Source organism: Gossypium hirsutum, chromosome A03 (genome assembly GCF_007990345.1).
Source record: "Gossypium hirsutum isolate 1008001.06 chromosome A03, Gossypium_hirsutum_v2.1, whole genome shotgun sequence".
In the NCBI taxonomy this organism is placed as follows: Eukaryota; Viridiplantae; Streptophyta; class Magnoliopsida; order Malvales; family Malvaceae; genus Gossypium; species Gossypium hirsutum.
Window position 1 is genome coordinate 33,092,909 of NC_053426.1, and position 22,337 is coordinate 33,115,245.

The 22,337-nt window shown below is 32.5% G+C and overlaps 1 pseudogene; it reads left to right on the forward strand.

Annotated features, from left to right (window-relative positions):
• Positions 1-1,444: 1,444 nt before the first annotated feature.
• On the forward strand, positions 1,445-2,388 carry LOC121217909 (protein argonaute 4-like; annotated as a pseudogene).
• The last annotated feature ends 19,949 nt before the right edge of the window (positions 2,389-22,337 follow it).

Consider the following 22,337-nt stretch of genomic DNA (forward strand, 5'->3'; position numbering starts at 1 on the left):
TAGCCTTTTTATTAGATAGAGTTAAAACTTTGGGCATTAGGGCGAAAGCGTATTTGTAATCCATTTATATGTAAAGATATTTTTTTTCTAAATAAAGTTTTCTAAATGAGATTAAATCGAGATCGATACCTTTTGCATTCATAGCATTTCATTGCATCATTTGCATTCAAAATTATAAAAAGACCCTAGTTAGTTAAAGTTATTAAAAAGAGAAAGAAAAAGAGAGAGAGAGAAGAGGGTCATGGCTGAGTGAAAAAGAAGTTGAATGGGAATTAACGACATTCCCTTACATATCCCCGACTTTTGTGTCAGGAGGGATAGCTTACCCGGAGAAGGGGGTGTTTGGAAATGAAAATCATCCCATCAATGTCATACATGAGGAAGGGACTGAACAAAGAAACCTTGAGGGCATTCGCCCTTACGAACTGGGAAGTTCTTTAAACAATTGGACTGCAGAAGAACTTCCTATAATCTTTAGGAATTTTACGGAGTAATATTCAGAACACTTTTGTTGCTCTAAAGTCTAAGAGTAATGAGATTTCTTTTGAGAAATGGGCTCATGTTCAGACATTTTTATTTTCAATAAAACATACTTTTATTATTTATCCGAGTAAATATTCTTTCATTTTGATTCTTTTGACCTTTGACATTCTTTATAAATTTTCATTTCATGTAAATAGTCATTCTTGAATTCCTTGTATATTCTTTTGTGTGCCTATCATAGATCCTTAGATATCAATGACACGTGCAATGATACTACAGATTTAGAGTTCCTTTTGACTGTGATATGTGTTTAGAGGAATCTCAGTACTTTGAAGGTGACAGAAATTGTGACTTGTTTCTGAATTTGTTGAAAATGGCTTTTACCCCATGAAGTGGTGGTAGGAAATATAGCTTTAGAGGAAGGAAAGATTACGAAATTGGAATCAGCTGAGGAGACAAAACAAGACCTTGTTGAGACTATTATGGGAATTCAAAAATGTGGTCCAAAGACGCATGCAGGAGGATTTGCAATTGCCAGGATAAACATGAAGTTTTGGGGCACTGTTGGTCCACTATAGAAAGGGATCACATCAGTTGTACAATGAATGCTAAATTTAAAGGAATCAAGACTTATGAGGCATGTATGTTATGGGCCCGAGCTCGTCAAAAGTTTCAAGCTGACAATGACTTATCTTTGTAGACGTCAACTACTCCATTAAGAGGGGGAGATAGCTTCATATGCCAATATTACAAAGTCAAAAGTCATCCATTTCCAAAAAAATAAAAAAAATATTATATATAACTGCACAATGCCAAAAGTTTGCAGTCTTTGCAAAGATAATGCGCCATACCACAGTACAACAAAGGTTGCCAAAAGAAAAGAAAAAGAAGAAAAATGCAAATTACAGAAGATGACCGAGACTGGTAAAAAATTGGCATAAGAAACTACCGCCTACTCTCTATGCTTACGCTGGGGCAAACACCTTCAATTCCAGTTGTTTCAAAAGTTCCAACCACCATCCTTGGAATGGGTGCATTGTTTGGCTTTCCTGAGCAGTCTGATGTGCCGTCAATAGCTGCAATGGTGAGCTCTAGGCGGTGGCCATTGATTTCCAGCTATGGGGCATGAGGCCGTAAACAGTCTCTGAAGCTTAAAATGATAGATTCTTTATTCAAAACCAGTTTCTGACAAAGTGGATGACGGTATCATGAAGGAAGCTCTCTTAGACTTCTATACAAGTTCGGGGAAGAGGAAACCTGATCAAATTATTATTTTCAGGGATGGGGTTAGCGAGTCTCAATTCAATCAAGTTTTGATCAAGTTGTTGAGGCTTGCAAGTTCCTTGACGAGAAGTGGAACCCTAAAGATTGTGGTTATTGTTGTACGAAAAACCATCATACCAAGTTTTTTCAGTAGGGATCTCCTGACAATGTGCTACATGGTACTGTCATTGACAACAAAGTATGCCATCCAAAGAACAATGATTTTTACCTTGGTACCTATGCTGGAATGATTGGAATCACGAGGCAGACCCACTATCATGTTCTCTTAGACCAGGCTGAGTTTTCGGCTGATGATCTACAAGAGTTTGTTCATTCTCTATCCTATATATATCAAAGGAGCACCACAGCCATATTTGTTGTGGCTCCTATTTGCTACGTTCATTTGGCAGCTTCACAGTTGGGGGCATTTTATGAAGATTAGGGATGCTTCAGAAACATCATCGAGTCATGGTGGGATGTATGCTCCGGGAGTAATCTCTGTACCTCAGCTTTCTAGGTTAAAGGATAAAGTCAGCAACTTCATTCTTGTCTGCTGAGAATCATTGAACCATCTTTTTATAGGGTTTGACAAACAACAGCCAGGATTACTACTGGGGCAATCCCTTTCTCATGGGTTTATGAATCAAGATTTTTCCTCCAAACTTTGATGGAGTCAAGAATTGAATACCTCTAGTAAACTTAACTTGAAAGTATTCATCCTAAGCAAATGTACCAAGAATGGATGACACAGACTTATGACAAAGAAGGTTCGTCTAAAAGAATTTTATAAAGGAAACCTTGTACTGAAAGAGATCCTTTCCATGCAAAAAGATGCCAAATTGGGAAGGGCCATATGTTGTGAAGAGGGCTTTCTCTAGAGATGCACTGATTTTTACAAGAAATGGATAGGAAGAATTTATCTGATCTAGTGAATTCAGACTCGGTCAAGGAGTACTTTGTCTAAAGGAGAAGGGAAGCCAAGGTGAAAACCCGCAAAGGGCACTTTGGGACTTCTATTTCAAAAAAAAAAGAAAAATAAAAGAAAAAAAATATAAAAAGAAAAAAAGAAAAATGGAGAGGCCAAGGTGAAAACCCGCAAAGGGCGCCTTGAGACCAAAGGGGTTTTGAGTTGAAAACCCGAAAGAGCAGCTTAAATTTGGAAAGTCATGCAGTGACCTTGCTATACCGGATTCGACGAGAAGTGAAGTATGTTACATATTGAGGCATCAACGAATTACTTTGGATCTTTTAAACACATGTTGAACTCAAGAAAGTCTTCATGGAGCTGGTGTATAGACGCTCAAGCAGCGATATCTGGGGCATCTGATTTCTGTCCTACTTACTATCTTTGGATTCTTTTCTTTGTAAAGATATGTTCTCAGGTTAATCTTTTTTCATTCCTTCCAATAATGTGTCCAAATCTAATTATCCTCAGGATAAATTTATTTGTCTCCCATTATTCATAAAGCATGTTGCATTGAAATAATGATAGATGAACTAAAATATCTTCACAAACGAAGTTTTGCATATTACTCTGGAAATTTCTAGATAATACAAGAAACTGAAACAAGACAATTGTTTAAGGAATTCTCATATGTATGGGTTGGAGATACTCGAGAGATTTTCTTCTTCAGTCCAAAAGGTGGTTGGACGTTTTAAGCAATATTGATCTTAAGAAAGGATCATTTCATAAACATCTTTAGTGGGTCATAACATTTGGGGAATGGTACGTAGACCAAATTGATGGAGAAGATTCGAGGCATACGAGCAGAGTATGATTGATATGTCGAGAAGAACGAGGTGGAAAGCTCAATAGATGAATGAGTGGTGACATCTAGGATAGGGGTCATGTTCACAACATTTTGCATCATAACATGTTTAATTAGGAACATTCGACTCACTTCGATCATAGCATCCCAATTACCAGGCATAATCATTCTACAGGTTATCAAAGATGACGCGCCTTAATCCCCTAAGCGGTAGGGTAATAGGCCGCAGCATAGCAGATCTAGCTGAAGCAAGATCCAAGATGGTTTGGCATCCTTGTGCTTACAAGGAACAAATCGAAGGCATAGCTGATTTGGCTTTCACGTGCTTACAATGAAGCAAATCTAAGATGATTTGGCATCTCTGTATTGTCAGAGAACAAATCGAAGTCTGGCATCTCCATTTCGACAGAGAGTAGATACATAGCAGATCTAACCTTCAAATGTTTATACTGAAGCAGATCCAAGATGGTTTGGCATCCTTGTGCTTACAAGGAACAAATCGAAGACATAGCTGATTTGGTTTTCGCGTGCTTACGATGAAGCAAATCTAAGATGATTTGGCACCTCTGTATTGTCAGAGAACAAATCAAAGTCTGGCATCTCCATTTTGATGGAGAGCAGATACATAGCAGATCTAACCTTCATATGACTGAAGCAGATCCAAGATGGTTTGGCATCCTTGTGCTTATAAGGAACAAATCGAAGACATAGCTGATTTGGTTTTCGCGTGCTTACGCTGAAGCAAATCTAAATGATTTGGCATCTCTGTATTGTCAAAGAACAAATCGAAGTCTGGCATCTCCATTTCGATGGAGAGCAGATACATAGCAGATCTAACCTTCATATGATTGAAGTAGATCCAAGATGGTTTGGCATCCTTATGCTTACAAGGAACCAATCGAAGACATAGCTGATTTGGTTTTCGCGTGTTTACGCTGAAGCAAATCTAAGATGATTTGGCATCTCTGTATTGTTAGAGAACAAATCGAAGAAACAGATTTGGCGTCTCTGTATTCGGTGGAGAGTAGATCGAAGATATCAACAGGACAGTCATAAGTTTACAAGAAGCAGATTAAAGACATAGCAGATCTGACCTTCAGATGATTTTACTGAAGCAGATCTAAGATGATTTGACATCCTTGTGTTCACAAGGAGCAAATTGAAGACACAGCAGATTTGGCTTTCATGTGTTTACGCTGAAGCAGATCTAAGATGATTTGGCATCTCTATATTGTCAGAAAACAAATGGAAGAAGCAGATTTGGGGTCCCGGTGTTCGACGGAGAGCAGATCGAAGATATCAACATGACAATCCTGAGTTTGCAAGGAGCAGATTGAGGACCATGAAGTCTGAAGTTGATGAGACCGGGCAAAATGGGTCCTTTTATAGTCTTTGCTCTATTCTCGTTACACGACAATGAGCAAAGAGGGACAGCTATAATAGCCCATTTTTGCCCGGTCCATTTCAGTATTTAAAATAATAAACCCCCAAAAAATAAAAATAAAACAAAGTCCAAGTCCAGTACAAAATTACAAACATATAATTTGGCCCAATTGGAATGGCCCATTACTTGAAAAGATTTAAGGTCCATCTATAAGCTTGAATCATATGGAAATATAATCTTTAAGGATATGCAATCTTAGATATGATATGCAATCTTGAAGATATGATCTTGTAATCTTGGAGATTTAATTTGTAGATATCCTTTAATCTTAACCGTTGATGTAATTAATCTGTACCGTTGGATTTGGGGAGGCTCAACTATAAATAGAGGCCTCTCCCTTCATTGTAAATCACTTGAGTTTTGGGAAGCAATAAGAATTCTTGAAAGCATTCATTCAAATTTCTCTCCCTCTTGCGTTCTTACTCTCTGTTGTTTGTTCTTATTTTATTCTTCGTCTATCTTAGTTTTTCAACCTTTTTTATTTTAATTTCTTCATTTTTCAAATATGTATATTTATTCCTATCTTTTATACATTTGATTATGTATTTATATATTATAATATTTAACCTTTTTATATAGTTTATTTTCAAATATATATTTTCTATGCATGTATATATATTATATTATCATTTCATGTATTTTGAACTATTGCATTATTTTTTTTAATTTGTAAATGTTCTATTTATTCATTTTTTAGTGTATGTCATTTATCTTATTTGTGCATAGTTTCATTTTCTTATAAGCTATGTTTAATTATTTCTTTTATGTGCTATTTTATGATATATATTGTTGTATAATTTTTGCATGTATTATGTTTTTCTTTTAGTTTACTCATGTTTTTATTTGTTTATTATCTTATATTTACCCTAGTAAGATTTTTTTTATTAAACGTATGTTCATGTTATTTAGTTTGTCTTAATAATATTATTTATGTTTGTATGGAAATGTTAGAATATTTTGTACATCTATGCTTCATGATGCATTAATATGTCATCCTAAAACGTCATTTAAAATAATATTCCAAGGTTTTTTTTAAAAGGCAATGCTTGATGTTTGAAAACTTCGAGAAAGGTAGTGCCCTAACTTACTGGGTTGCAACTTTTCTCGTTGAATTCGAATAGTCAAGCACCCTTCTAAGTGATTTTGAGTTTTCAAAACTTAAACAATTATTTCAAGATTTCAAAACATAGTGTCCTAGCTTACTAGATATGGCGTTTTGTTGTTTCGAGATAGAAATTTTTGAAAGACGAGCTTAGTTTCGAGGGTTTTAAAATGTTGTGTCCTAACTTACTGGATGTGATGTTTTGACTCGTTTGAAATAAGTGAGCCTTAATTTTCAAAATTGAGACATTCTAATTAAAAGAGGTTTGCATCTTAAAACTTTCAAATTTCCGACATTAAAGACATTTGATAATCAATTAGGTACCAATTTTTGGGCGTTACGAGGGTGCTAACCCTTCCTCGTACGTAACTGACTCCCGAATCCATTTTCCCGACTTTCGTAGACCAAAATTAATGTTTTAAAACAAAACATTTTATAAGGTGATCCAATCACTCCTAAAAAGAATAGTGGCGACTCCCGTTTTCGTTTTTCTTAAAGTTGATTCCCATTTTCCAAAACTCAATTTAAAAATGGTCTCGACAGCTGTTATATGAAATTTTTCAAAGAAACACCCTAACCCGTATCTATCGCCGGAATAGGGTTACAAGGCATTACCGATCAACCATAACATAAATCATACATTTGTGCAATCATAACTTGTATGGGAATGGCCAAGCCGTGTGGATTCTAAAAGTAGCTGGTTTTGTCTAATTTTGGCCCATTTTCTGCTCCTTTTGCTTCTCTATGCTCTCCTAAGTATAAAAACATGAAATTAAAGGATTAGGAGCATCAAATTCACTAAATTAAATAATAAATCATCCAAAAACGCATCAAGAATGAGATTAAAATATGTTACTTTTATGGCTTCTCAATGGTAGAAGACCAGTTTTTAAGATAGCTAATTTCAACCATATCTATTTCCAATTTAGCATTCTTCATTATTCGATTAAAAATTCTAGAATTTGGCTTACAATTATTTAGTGGAATGAAGTTTTTATTTCATTGAATCAAGATTTTTGGTACAAATCTTAAGCATTTCTAAACATTGAAATTTCATCCTTTGTATGCTTTGTTAGTTGCATAAAATTGATTTGTTGGTATAATTGCATAGTGGGTATGAACTAAGTTTCATGATTGATTGATTTAAGTACTAGTTTGCGAATATTAGGTTTAGGGACTAAATTGAAAATTTGGATTAAATTGAATAAAATAGTAAAAGTTAGAATTTATGACTTTAAGGGAAAATTTAGATAGGTGAGATCAAGTGGAGACCCTATCAAGTAAAAAATAATTTAGTTCAGTTTAATTGAGAAAGGCAAAGTGGATAACTTGATTAATTTCATATTTGGACTAAATTGAGAACGTGAGGTGAAAATTTATTAGATAAGAATATTACAGATTAATTTCCCTTAAACCTAGATTCACTGCTATTATGGAAATTGACCAATCACTATTTTTTCTTTATTGTTATTTTCATAAATCGAACAATTGCATGTTTAATCCTTTTTGTAGGAATTTTAGAAAATCATTATTTTTCAAATTGTAGTAATAATTAATCTGTAACACCCCAAACCCGATCCAATAAATCAGACTCAGATCTTGGGTATTACCACTCAAGAACAATCTACTTAAACCTAATTCAAATTACACTCAAATACAACTGCTAAATTTCAAATTTCTTAATATAATACATAAGTGTAAACAAGGAGGAAGTTTAATTGGCGTACATAGAAAATTTAACTACAGTGTGACTAAAATTGATGTTATGGTTTGATATAACTACTCCACGTAAATATTTTTGTACATATTTATAACAACTTATACTTGCTCCTACCATCAAGCTTACTTTGTATTCATAATAGCTCGTCTTGTCACTGCTTTGGTGTCACCCCTCCTAGCATAGACCCAAATCAACTTACCTGTAACATAATACATAGGGGTAAGTTCGGTTTGAACTTTGTAAGTCAAACACTAATTGCCTGAATCATTCTTGCTCGTTACATCAAGTGTTTCAATGACTATATTATTACTTTTATCCTTCAGTTTTTCTCTGCCCATTAGTTCCTCAGTTTCATTTCTTTTACGCTTGTTCATTACCACAATCTACTCTCAGACCATTTCCTTCTCTTATGTGCCTTTGAGGCCTGTCATACATTTTTCATTCATTTGGCCATAAACTCCTTATATCTTAAGAAGAACCCTTACATAGGTAATCGATACTTCCTTCCGATTATACGATGTTTACATTTACATTCAAAATACATTCTTGTTAACTCACAATATCTCATAAATTTCATTTCTCTAAACAAATCTTAGTCATATCAAATTCCTTACTATGATATCCATTGTTACGTTTCACACTTATTATTTTCACTATTTACATTTTGGAGCAATTTGGAATACGTTATTTACTCAGGTCAGAATCTACTGCAAGAGCGTCCTTTATGGTTTACCCTTGGGAGTCTTTCCAGAACACACCATAGAGTAGCCCATCCTATGTGCCATAAAAACTTTCTCTTGAGGAATTCGTCATAGAGATTATTCCTTCATAATTTGTCACAAGGGTATTTCCTTCATACGCTACTACCAACTTTGATTTCAGTGGTTGCCTTACCAACTGTTTTTTCAGAGGTTGCCAAGATTTCCATTTCTTTCATTCAAGGTCTACCACAGAGACATTCCCTTCAGATGGTTGCCACAAGGGTCATTTTCTAAAGTGCACCACGAAGGTGTTCCTTTCATCATTTACCACAAGGTCTTCTATTACATAGATTGCCACAAAGGCTTCCATTTTTCTAGTGTATTTATGATAGGGATTCAACTAGACTGACCTTTCGCAATGTTTACCCCTCATCATTCTGGGTCACACAAAGAACCCCATTAGGTAATAACCTTCTTTTAAGTCTTTCCATATGATGCCATAACCAACCAGCTATGGTGTTACACGATATGATGTCATGGCCACGACCATGGGCTTTTCCTTTCAAATATCGTGTTTAAAGTTCCAATAGACCTCTTTAGATGACTCCATTATGGTGAACAGATACAGACTTATTTGACAAACTTCTCTTGTATTGACCATCTTCAATACTCGACACTTAATTCATATAGACAATGAACTTGTTTCACATCTCATCTTATATTACCAAATGTATCCATAAAACCATAATTTATATCTTTAGAACTCATATTACTCACTTAACTCATCAAACTTCATACATACTACAAAGACATAGTCTATTACACACACATTCAATAGCATGAGTGTCACACCATACTTTACTAGTATCAGCTTCACAGTTCGAATGATTTTTCACGGAATTATCTAGAGTAAACATTATACTCACAAGAGTCAATTTGGGGACTCATCTGATTCTCACCTTCTATAGCACAAAACTTCATATCCAGGCTTTCATCTTGCAAACAACAACTACTACTACAAAACATGGAAACTCATCAAGACCTATGCATATACCCCCTTCTCAATCATTGTTAACACCAAAAATCCTAAAGTAAGGTCTTATATATTTTATCCTATTGATCTACCAAGTCTAATAGATTTATTCTTACAAAAAAATATGTAAAGTCATAAATCTTACATTGTCAAAGAGTAATCACTGGATAAGATCCAGATCTACATCTTCAACTCAAGTGAAAGAAGAAAATGCTCTAGGTTCCTCTAGATCTAGACAGAAACACTTCTTGAAGAAGGAAGAAGAAAAATTCCCTCTTTTCTAACCTAATTATCTAGATATACAACCCTTGTTCTTATGGGAGCTTGACATGCATCATAATCCTTTTCAATATGTCGTATAAGTGGTTTATAATTGTAAAGAAATGCGTACAAAAATCCAATATTTATATATATAATACATTTGGGTCAATTTCATCATTCATTCCTAACCACTCTGTTAGAACTTAACCAATACCGTAACTATCCCAAACTTGGCATACAAAACTTTTAGGCGATAACACAATTGCCCAAAGTTCCTTAATGCTTTACTAAGCTTATCTTTTTTAACAATTCATCACATGCTGAGTCAACTCCTCACAATATTCCAACGCCTTCCATGCGTCTAACTTTACACGCCAAAAGCATCAGTTGGGTGGATAGCACTATACCACTCATCACTACAGGAAAATAGGGCTTTAGCGGCGTTTTTAGTGGCATTTGGACAAAAAACACCGCAAAGATTATACATTAGCGGTGTTTGCAAGAAAACACCACTAAAAACTGAGCAATAGCGGCGTTTCTGGTTCAAAGGCCGCTAAAAACTGAGCAATAGCGGCATTTTTGGTCCAAATGCCATTAAAAACTGAGCAAATAGTGGTGTTTTTGATCCAAACGCCACTAAAAACTGAGCAATAGCAATGTTTCTAGTCCAAACGCTACTAAAAATTGAACAATAACGGCGTTTTTGGTCCAAACACCACTAAAAATTAAGCAATAGTGGCTTTTTTGGTTAAAACTCCGCTAAAAACTGAGCAATAACGGCGTTTCTGGTCCAAACGCCACCAAACATTGAGCAGCCATTTTCGAGTAGGGTAACCGACGCTCATTTCGATTTGATCCTATTTAATTTTCATATTATTTTCTTATTTTTTTTTGAATTTGATTTTATTTTTATATTTGAAAGTGAATTTATAAAAAATATAAACTACACTATTCACTTAGCTAAGAGAAAGTTTCATTTAAGTTGCTTAATTATGAAAAGTTACAAATTGATAACTAAACTATTTAGAAGTTTTCATTTAAGTTACCAAGCTATTAAAATTGACGCCGTATGACTTTTTCTAAACCCCTAAACCCTAAACCTTAAACCTTAAATCCTAAATTCTAAAAACATAAACCATAAACATTAATCCATAAACCCTAAAACTCTAAACCCTAAAAATATTTAATATGAATGTTGATGTGTATATACATAGATATTAATGTAAAAGCTTATGTTTATATTGTGGAAGCAATACTTAATATTGATTAAATTTATTTTTGGTTTTAGGGTTTAATATTTAAGGTTTAAGGTCTATGGTTTAGGGTTTTATGTTTTAAGGTTTAATGGTTAGTATGTTAAGTTTATGGTTTAGGGTTTGTTAGTTTGGGTTTGGAGTTTAGTGTTTAAAGTTTGTTGTTTAGGGTTTAGTGTTTAGGATTTAAGGTTTTTATGTTTATGGTTTTAAAGGTTAGGGTATTAGGGTTTAATGGTTAGGGTTTTTGATAAAAATAACAAAAAATCAATTTATTTTAAGGTTTAAGTAAGCAATAATATTCTTCTTCAATAACTTTTGTACCTTGTACTATATATATTTAGGGTTTATGGTTTTAGGGTTTAGGGTTTGGTTTCATTTTTTAAAATTAATTTCGTACACAATTATAAAATTTTACAAATTAGATATATTGTTTGAAACAAAATAAACTTAGTTTAAAAGGAATTTAAAAAATAATTAAACTATTAAAATTTATTACTATCAAAGGCAATAGTGGTGTTTTTGACGAAAACGCCTCATAAACATTTCACTTTAGCTCAAACGGCGTCGTTTTAGGTTGTGTCTCTAGTGGCATTAGCAGCGCTTTCTAAAAAATGCTGCTAGAGATTGAGAATTAGTGGCGCTTTTACAAAAAACGCTGCTAAAGATCAAGAATTAGCAGCGCTTTTTTGAAAAACGCAGCTAAAGGTCGAGAATTAGCTGTGCTTTTTTGAAAAATGCCGTTAAAGATCGAGAATTAGTGGCGTTGTTTTGAAAAATGCCGCTAAAGATCGAGAATTAGCGACACTTTTTTGAAAAACACCGCAAAAATTTTAATTAAAACGAAGTCGTTTTCTTTTTAGATTTAGTGACGTCATTATGTTTACCAAAACGACATCGTTTTTGTTTCATCCATTTTATCCCCCAATACAAACCCGAAGCCTCTTATTTTTCCCCAAATCAAAATTTTCCCTAAACCCTAAGTATTCCCCAAATCAAACCCATCTGTCGTCTCCCTTTCTCTTTTGGTTCCACAGGTTTTTGAAGCTTCTTTCTTTTCGATTCATATTTTGGAAAGTTATTCTTTTTCTATTATTTTTTATGTGAGTTACACTTGTGTTTTATTTTTACAGCAAGCAAAAAGATTAAGGGATGCCGACTCAAGGCTAGCTTTTGGGAGTCGAACAGATCTGGGTACTCTCATTTAGTTGTTATTTTACTGAGATTGATAATCTTAGATTGTTGTGCTTCTCTCTCTTTTCGGGGTTTTAGAGATGTTGGGTTTCTTGAAATTTGGAAATTTGATTTAGGGCTTTTGTTTTACTTCTGCTATTGATCATTTAATGAATGTATAGGGTTTATTCAAAATAGGGCTTCATAATGAATTTGTAGTATGAAATCCTTGAATAATCTATAGTTATTTTTCTGTTTTGTACTCTAATTTTTTTATTTTTGTAATTTAGTCTACTCATTACAATGAAGTTAGCTATTGCTGTTTATAATCTCGTGATTATATATACATATATCAATAAGCATATATATATATGATGAGTGGAAATGGGATTTGCTTTGACTGTTATTGTAGAAGACTGTTCATATATATATGTACACATACATATATATATGCGTGTCAATATATGTGATGACTATAAATGGGAATTACAGGATTGCATTAACTATTATTGTGGATTATTTTTCACATGTGTGTGTGTGTGCACGCATGTTTGTTTATATATATGATGAGTGTAAATGGGATCGCTATAACTGTTATTGTGGAAAGTTTTTTATGTATATGTGTATGTGTGAGCTTGCACCTATTTGTTTATATATATGATGAGTGTAAATGGGATTGCTTTAATTGTTATCGTCAAAGAATGTTTACTGTAAAGATCTTGGATCTTAATGGATGATGTTAAATTGGTCTGTTCTTTAAATTTCATTGTAATCAACCTTGTGAAAAGTGGTTTTATCTGACATAAGGTAATTTAATCTTTGTTTGTTAAAATTTGGGATTGTTGCTTGGTGTCTCCAGTCGAATAAGTTACATGATCATGAGAAAACAACTATTTGGACCATCTTCATATATATTGCTACCATTGATTGTGGATTTCATGTGTCATTTATTTTGTTAGTTTCTATTTGTTTCTCAAGTGAATGTCAGCTATGAATTTAACTTTTGAACTTTTTTGATTACAGTCTTTACAATAACATACATCATCCAAGCAAATTGGTCGTGGCAGCAGACCTCTATTGTTTCAAACATAAAATAAAGCCCAAGTAGGAAGACCCTGTCTGTGCTAATGGAGGCATCTGGACTATAGATTTCCAAAAGGGGAAATTAGATACGTCTTGGTTATACATGTGCATCTTGACATTGTCAAACCAGAAAGTAGTTAAGTGTGTTTTTCAGACCTTACTTGTCTTCATCGCCAGCCTTTGGCACATGCCCTTCTATCTTTGATGCCATAGATTAACTGGTAAAGATTTAATTATGTTATTTTATTTATAATAACAATTATTATTATTCTTAATTTTCATACAAAAGTAAATTGGATAATAAAACAAATATGGCTTTATTTCTGTTATTAAACTGGGCCAGTTTAGTCATAAAATAATCTTCTTTGCCAGTTTAGTCATTCAAACATATACAGGGATGGTGGTAGTTTGGAAGATTGAGATGACTTTGTACTGACCTTATCTTGATTTTATTCCATAGCTTGCATGTCTACTAAAATTACAATAATAGCCGACTTTTTCTCCAACCTTATTCATTTTTAATTTCTCTGAAAAATATAAGCTTCTAATTGATATATTATGTATTTTTATAATGGTATATTCGAATTTTGTCCCTTTAACTTTACAAAATTTCATTTTAGTCCTCCATTTTATTTTTCTTCTCTTTTAGCCCTTTAACTTGCATTGTGAAATTTAAACAAAGGTAGAAATTTATTTATTTTTATAAAATAATATGATATTATGAAATTTAAATAAAAAAGGGTAATATTTATATTTGGGATCTACTTTTTGAACTAAAATTATAATTTAAAAATGAGATATACTTTTTATAATAAAAAAAACACTGAGATTACATGCGAACTCTTCAAGAAATCAAAATTTCCTGTTATACTTATTATTATTATTTATAATATATGATATATAATTTCAAAACTTGACCATATGCGATACAATAAAAAAGAATTCAATTACAAATTTATATAATATTTATGTTATTTTATGACATCACTTTTGTATCATATTTTAATTATGGAAAAAAATTCATAACTTATTAATTTTACAATTTTTTTAGATCATTAAATCAAATAAAATATGTAGTTGAGATTAAATTAAAACTTTCTCTCTTTTTTCCCAATTATTTCCATCACACTTTCCTTTTCATTTCAATTTTTTTTTCTACTCCAGTTAAAATCATAATTTTTATTTTTATAATAAAACTTTCTCAATTTATCTTCTTTATTTTACCGTTATCTTCATGAATTAAAATTTTTAGTCTTCTTTATTTCTTTCGTTAACTAAAGTTGTCCATGAGCTGCGTGATTTATCTAGCCTAGTCAGCTCTACTTGACTTGATTGAGTTTGAATAAAGAATTTTTGTTACAGGTTGACTTGACCTATATATATTATATCATATCATAACTTACATAACTTAATAACTTATATATATCATATCATAACTTACATAACTTACATAACTTACGTAACTTACATAACTTACATAATACATAAATATATATCATATCATAACTTAAATAACTTAATTATACTTATAAATAAACAACTTACCTGTTTTGGACTTCAAGAACTACGAAATAGATAAGACTTCGATGAATTTGTCAAGGGTAAGCAACGACTATCAAAATGGAGTACAAACTTTTCTAAATTTTGCATTTCAAAATGCAAGCCAAGAGAATATGATTCTTTGCCCATGTAAGAAGTGTGGCAACATCAATTGGCATTTTCATGAAGTTGTCTATGAACATCTAATTGTTGATGGCTTTATTCGGGGGTATAAAAAATGGATTTTCCATGGAAAGTGTACACCTAGTAGAACCTCTTCAACGATTAATCCGGATTATCCTTATACTGCTTACCATCAGTCTGTTAGTGAAGATGACATAAAAGGTATGTTACGGGATGCATTTAATATGCGCAGTCATGGTTTACAATCGTTTCCACTTGACTTTATTGCATCCGATGATTGTAATCTTGGTGGAAATGCTTTTATCGAAATGGGAAGAAGTATACCTGATGAAGAGCCAAATGTTGAAGCGGCGAAGTTCTACACGTTACTTAATGAAATGAATGAAGAACTCATGAAGGATCAAAATTTTCAAAAACGTCCTTCTACATTCGTCTTTTTCACTTAAAATGTTTGGGAGGGTGGATCAAAAAATCTTTGACAATACTGTTAGAGTTTTTGAGAAATATGTTTCCGTTTGCAAAAATCTCTCATTCATACAAACGTATGAAGAAACTGATAAAAGATTTAGGTCTTGGGTACAACAAAATTCATAGTTACCCAAATGATTGCATGTTGTACTGGGGTGATCGGAAAAACCAACAGTCTTGTCATGTTTTTTGTAAATCTCGTTGGATGAATAGAAATACAGAAGATGTGAATAAGGACGAATATGAGGCACAGTCAAGAAAGAAGCCAATTAAGATTTTGCGATATTTTCTACTAATACCAAGGCTTCAAAGGCTTTTCATGTCGTCAAAAATAGCAGAGTCTATGATGTGGCATCATGATCAATGAACCGATGATGTATTATTAAGGCATCCTGCGGATTCTTTAGCTTGGAAATCATTTGACAGTAAATTTCCAAGCTTTACAAGTGACCCTCAGAGTGTGAGGCTTGGGCTAGCATCTGATGGATTTAATACTTATAAAATCATGACCACTTCGTACAGTACTTGGCCTGTAGTGCTTGTTCCTTACAATTTGCCTCCATGGATTTGCATGAAGCAATCTTCTTTTATCTTATCTATGATTATCCTTGGAGAGAAAGGTCTCGGAAATGATATTGACAATTATTTGTAGCCACTTATTTAAGAGTTAAAACAGTTATGGGCGGGTGTTGAGACATATGAGGTATTGAGAAATGAGAACTTTTATTTACGTGCAGCTTTGTTGTTGACTATTAATGATTTCTCGGCTTATGCTAATTTATCTAGTTGGAGTACCAAAGGACGTTATGCTTGTCCTTGTTGTGCTGTGCAAACATGTTCGAAGTGGTTAAATAATGGAAAGAAGTTCTCTTATATGGGGCATCGTCAGTGGTTGGATGGAAATCATAAATTTAGATTTCAGGGGACTCTATTTGACGGTACGGAAGTGTTTAGAGGAGCTTCTGAGTAGACCATTGGATCTGAAATCTTGTTTATGTTAAAAGATATCAATTTTAGTTATGGGAAGATGAATCAACCACCCAACACGCAAACAAAGAAAAGATCGAGGGATAAATCTGATGATGAATTTGATGAAGAGGATGATCCTAATGAGGCAGACTTGTGGAAAAAAAAAGAAGTATTTTTTTAGTTGACTTATTGGAAGCACCACATTTTACGCCATAATCTTGATGTCATGCATATTGAGAAGAATGTTTGCGAGAACATCATTGGGACAATTTTGAATGTCAATGGAAAATTGAAAGACAACCTTCAGAGTCGACTTGATTTAGTTGACATGGGAATTCAGCGTGATCTTCATCCCCAAGCACTTCCGAATGGGAAATCAGTTGTCGCCTTCTATTTTTGCAATGTTAAAGGAAGAGAAATAAGTGTTCTGCATGGTTTTGAAGGATATAAAGGTCCTAGATGCGTACGCATCAAATATATCTCGATGTGTGAGTCTTAAAGATCGAAGACCATATTTCTTAAAATCACATGATTATAACATCTTGATGCAAGATTTACTGCTAGTTGCTTTACGGTGCTGTATGTCAAAAAAGGTGACGTCCTGTATAATTGAACTATCCAATATAATGAAAGCTATTTGTGGCAAAGTTTTGAATGTTGAAGAACTTGAAAAAGTAAAAGATCGAGCCGCTTTGACTTTATGCAATTTGGAGAAGATCTTTCCATCTTCATTCTTCACTATTATGGTGCACTTGTTAATCTATCTCCCTCATGAAGCAATACTTGGTGGACCGGCTTCTATCAATGGACGTATCATATAGAAAGGTGCTAATTTATCTGTAAAGTATTCATTCATTCACCTCTATACCTTTAGTTACAACTTTTGTATATCGTGTTTAGGTTCCTATGCAAATTGAAGTCTTATTGTCCTAATAAGCGTTATCTAGAAGGATCAATTGCTGAAGGTTACTTGGCTGAGGTGTGTATGACTTTCTGTTCTAGATATTTAGAAGATGTTGAAACAAGACTGAATAGACCAAGTAGAAATGCTGGGCTCACTGATCATAACTTGGTCAAAACTTATTTATTTCAAAGTTATGGAGAACCAATCGGTAAAGTTGAAATTGTAGAATTAGATGATAGATCTTGGATACAAGCACATTGTTATGTTCTTTTTCACCATGATTCAATTGAACCATTACGCAAGTAAGTTCTAGAATTTGATAAATATTCATCTTTTTGATTTGTTTATCTTCTAACCAATTAAACCTATTTTTAACATAGTGAGTACAAACAGATCTTGAGATCTCCTTCACGTTCTCGAAGATTACAACATCGAGAGATTAATAAGTTATTCATAGAATCTTTTCATAAATGGTTAAGTCAAACGGTATGTAACTGAATTTAATAAGTTACACATAATAACGATATTTTGTATCAAATAATAATGTTTTCTCATAAAATTTATAATTACTCAATTTACTTTCGATTCAATAGGTTTGGAGTGGGAAGGACGTCAATGAAGAAGTTAAATGGCTTTCCCAAGGTCCGAATAGAGTAGTAAAAAGATATAGCGCCTTCCTTATCAATGGATTTAGATTTCATACAAAATATCGCGAGAGATTGAGGAGAACTCAAAGTTGTGGAATTGTTGTTAATTCTTCAATTACAAGTTATGCTAGTGCTAGGGACAGTAATCCTGTTGAGGGAAATGTGGAGTATTACGGACTTTTTACCAACATTATTGAGTTGGATTACTATGGCAAATGGAAAGTTGTCTTATTTTGATGTGATGGGGCTGATGTTAATATTGCTCACGGAATTAAAAAATATCAATTTGGTTTTACAATGGTGAATTTCTCTCGCTTGATTCACACTGGACAACAATTGATAGACGAACCGTATGTATTTTTTCTCAAGTGAAACAAGTTTTTTATTCGAAAGATCCAACTGATGAGGGTTGGTACGTTGTACTCTGAAACGCCCCTGGAGACTTGTTTGACATGGGCAATGGAAGTAAAGATGACATCATTGAAAGATCAGAAACTTTGCCTTTTCCAGAACAAAACTTAAATGAAAATATCCTTAGTACTAGTACGCAATTTCAATAGGTTTGCCAGGATGTGGATGAAGATATTTACAAATTATGATGTAGTAAGATTTTATGATTTTTAAATTATATGTAATACTATAATTTAAATCTTAGTCTTGTTAAATATTTCAACTATTTTATATGTACTATTATTGTTGTAATTAGTTACTAAAATTTCAACTATTTTATGTGTATTGCAGAAAAAATGCCTAGAAGAAGATTAGGAGATCTAAGTATTGTTCAGAATACTCCAAATTCGAAAGAAATAAATAGTGAATAATAGACTTCTATTGGATCTTCGAATGTTCCGGAAACACCTGTCGAGCTTGCAGAAATTCAAAGTAATGTTAAATTTAATTTACATGCGTTTTGACTTTTATTACTAATTTCTTTTTCAAATTCTTATATTATAATATACCATTTTTCACCTAAAATTTGTGGGACGCGCAAAGGTCGAGGACGTACGCTACTTAAAGATTTATATGAGTTAAATCCTGTCGAGCGTGTCAAAGTATCTAGAAACAATCTTGGTCAGCCTGTTGGATCAGAAGTTTGACTTTTAGCAGGATATTTGGGCATTATAGCACGGAATGCCAATATGTTGCCTATCAACTATGAATCATGGCATCAAATGCCTGATAGTAACAAAAATCAAGCTCTCGATAATATTAAGGTAACAAAACATGAATGTAATTTATAATACTTTGGTTTAAGTTTCATTTATATTTACTTTCTAAACTTGTGTTTTTTTAGAAGAGATTTGTTCTAAACGTCTCAGATACTTATATCAAGAAGGCATTGGGAAAAAAATGGAGAGACTATAAAAGCACTTTAAAGAAAGAATATTTTAAGAAAGATATAAGCCTTGAAGAGAAATTGCGAAATGTTCCGCTGGGAATGCTGAGGTACCAATGGGAAGATGCGGTTAGATTTTGGAATTCAAAGAAAGGAGAGGTATTACGTACTCCCAAACTCTTATAATTATTTCGGTTTATATTATTTACTATATACGTAATAATAATTTCATAATGTAGGACCATGAGCGAGTTGGAATAAGCAAAAGGCAAAAACAAAAATTCACGCACACAGCAGGGTCGAAAAGTTTTGCTTGTGTAGCTAAGGCCGAGGTATTTTGAATTTATTAATTGTGTCAAATATTAATTACTTCTATTAAATAATATTTTTACTACTATATTGTAGGAACTCTCGTCTGGTCAAAAAGTTGGACGCCTTCAGCTTTTTGACATTACACATAGGAAGAAAAATGGATCTCCAATGACTTCTGAAGCTGGAGAAATTATGGTATATTTACTTAATAAAATTTGATTTATTTTAAATATTTATAATGTTTAATCATAGTGGTTTAATTATAATGGTTTAATTCATCGTTAGTAGTTTTAAATAATGTTAAGTTATTTTGCATTTGTTTTTATTATATATATTTTGTTTCTAACTCTTTAATTGATTTATTATTAGAAACTAAAGGATAAAAAGGCGGAGAATGAAGTGATTGCTTCGATTGATAGTTCTGTTAATCTTGAGGACATTGATAATAGAATTATTACTGAAGTTTTGGGTCCTAAAAGGTATGGTCGGGTTTGATTTCAAGGATCTGGTGTTAACCCAACCCAATATTTTGGATCCAACTCGCAACAATACATGCCTTCGGGGAGTCAAGCTCAAGCTGAAGTTCAAAGGTTAAGAGACCAGATGGCTCAGATGCAAGCGAACACAGTTGAGCAAATTGCTCAACTTAAAACGGAGGCAGTATCGAGAGAAGTTGAGGTTCAAATAAAATATTAAGAACTCCAGCAACAACTTAAAGATGAGGCAGAAGCAAAGGAAGCAGAGCAAAACAGAAAATGCAACGAACTCTAGCTATAGCTTTAGAATATGATGAAGATGTTTTAGCAGTCGCAGAATCCACCATCTTAGATGTTTATTTTCTTATTGTAAGAATGTTTTAACAATATAACTTTTAACATTACTATAAGAATATTTTGTTATTTCATTTATTAATTTAGATAATATATCTTTCGTTAAATTTTTGATTTATCATTTATATTTGCTGTTATTGGTTGGATTTGATGTTACAGGAAGGGTTGTATATGAATGAAAATAGTATATTAGAAATCTGCTAAAATTAGTGGCGTTTGTATGAAAAGTGCCGCTAAAGGTCGCGTTCTTTAGCGGCGCTTTCTCAAAAATGCCACTAAAAGTCATATTCTTAGCGGCGTTTTTTACATAAATGCCGTAAGATATTAGCGACGTTGTCTTTAGTGGCGTTTTTTGCAGCGCTTTTAAATGCCCAAAAAACGTCACTAAAAACCTATTTTACTGTAGTGCAAGTTACTTTTTTTTCAATTTACTCGCCCAATTCAAATCCCTCCAGAATGGGGTGCTACATAGTTACTTTAGTAACTTGGTAGACTTTTCCTTGCATGTATTTTGTTTTTAGCATTTCAATTACTCGATCTCTGTTGAATTCGATCCTTGAAATACTCTGTGTTTTATTATAACACATTTATTACTACTAGACCTGTCTCACTTGAAGATAATACACTTCACTCCTTTATATATATTTGCCTTGCTCAATGCACACACATCAAGATAATTAGTCAACAAGTCAAAGATATATAACATGTGGTCAAAATGACATTTTGACATAAAAATCAATAAAAATGTTTCATCATAATTTCATCACCACAAGTAGATAAATACTCTAATATTTAATCTTAATTAAGTTTTAAATTTTTAAAAGGATGATTAATTTAAAGATGCACTGACAATATTACTTAACACGTATATGGTATAACAAATATAACCTCTAATCAATTTCACCAAAACTGAAGGAATAAATAAACCGACTTGGCTTTATGAAAAAGCAAATCTCTTACCTATATTCTTGGTCTTTCTTTTTTCACATTATTGATAAGGAACGGAAATATGCTATACTTAGAATCTTGGAGGTATTCATAATTTTCTAGAAAGGAGCGAGCATAAAAAGATGCTTGGAAGTTGATCTGATGTTGAGAGGATTCCCAAAATATCGTTGTTGCAAGTTGCATGCACTAAAACGTAAAAGTGGGATGGATGTGCATGACTTAATAGGATGTATTTATATTAGTGTAAAATTAAAATAGTTTTATTTTTTTCGTATTTTTTGATACAATTAATATTTTAACGATTCAACAATTGAATTTATTGATATAATTGTATTTGTCATGCATGTAAATTTTCGAACTGATTTGATATCTCTATTACATCGATCTAAAATACTATATATCAATATTTATTGAATGACTAAAGTTTTCTTTTACATAAAAAATAGTTAAAAATATTTAGTTTACATCAAATTTAATATGCATAATCTATATAAATAAAAAATAAAATATAACGGTTGTATTATTAAAATATTAATGTGCAAAATGGTGTAAAACTACTTTAATTTTATACCATGCATATCTCTCATATATATATATGTATAAATTTATATAAAAATATTTTAATTTCATACAATGTAAGATGAAAAACTTTTAAAATAATTATTTAACTTCACGACAATAATAACTAAATATATCGGCTCGGAGGAATCTAGTTGAAAATGTTATATAGAAAGAACATGTTCTATGAAATTTATAAAAAAAAAAATTAGTATTGTAATTGGTCCTATAGTAAAACAAAATATTTTATCTCATTAAAAATCATATAAAAATAAAATTATATATTTACTTTTCAAAAAGAATTATTAGAATGACATCATAAATTAGATGACGAGGTGCACATCAACACATGCATACAAACCTATCCACAGTCAAGGGAATCGAGGAAGGTGGATGA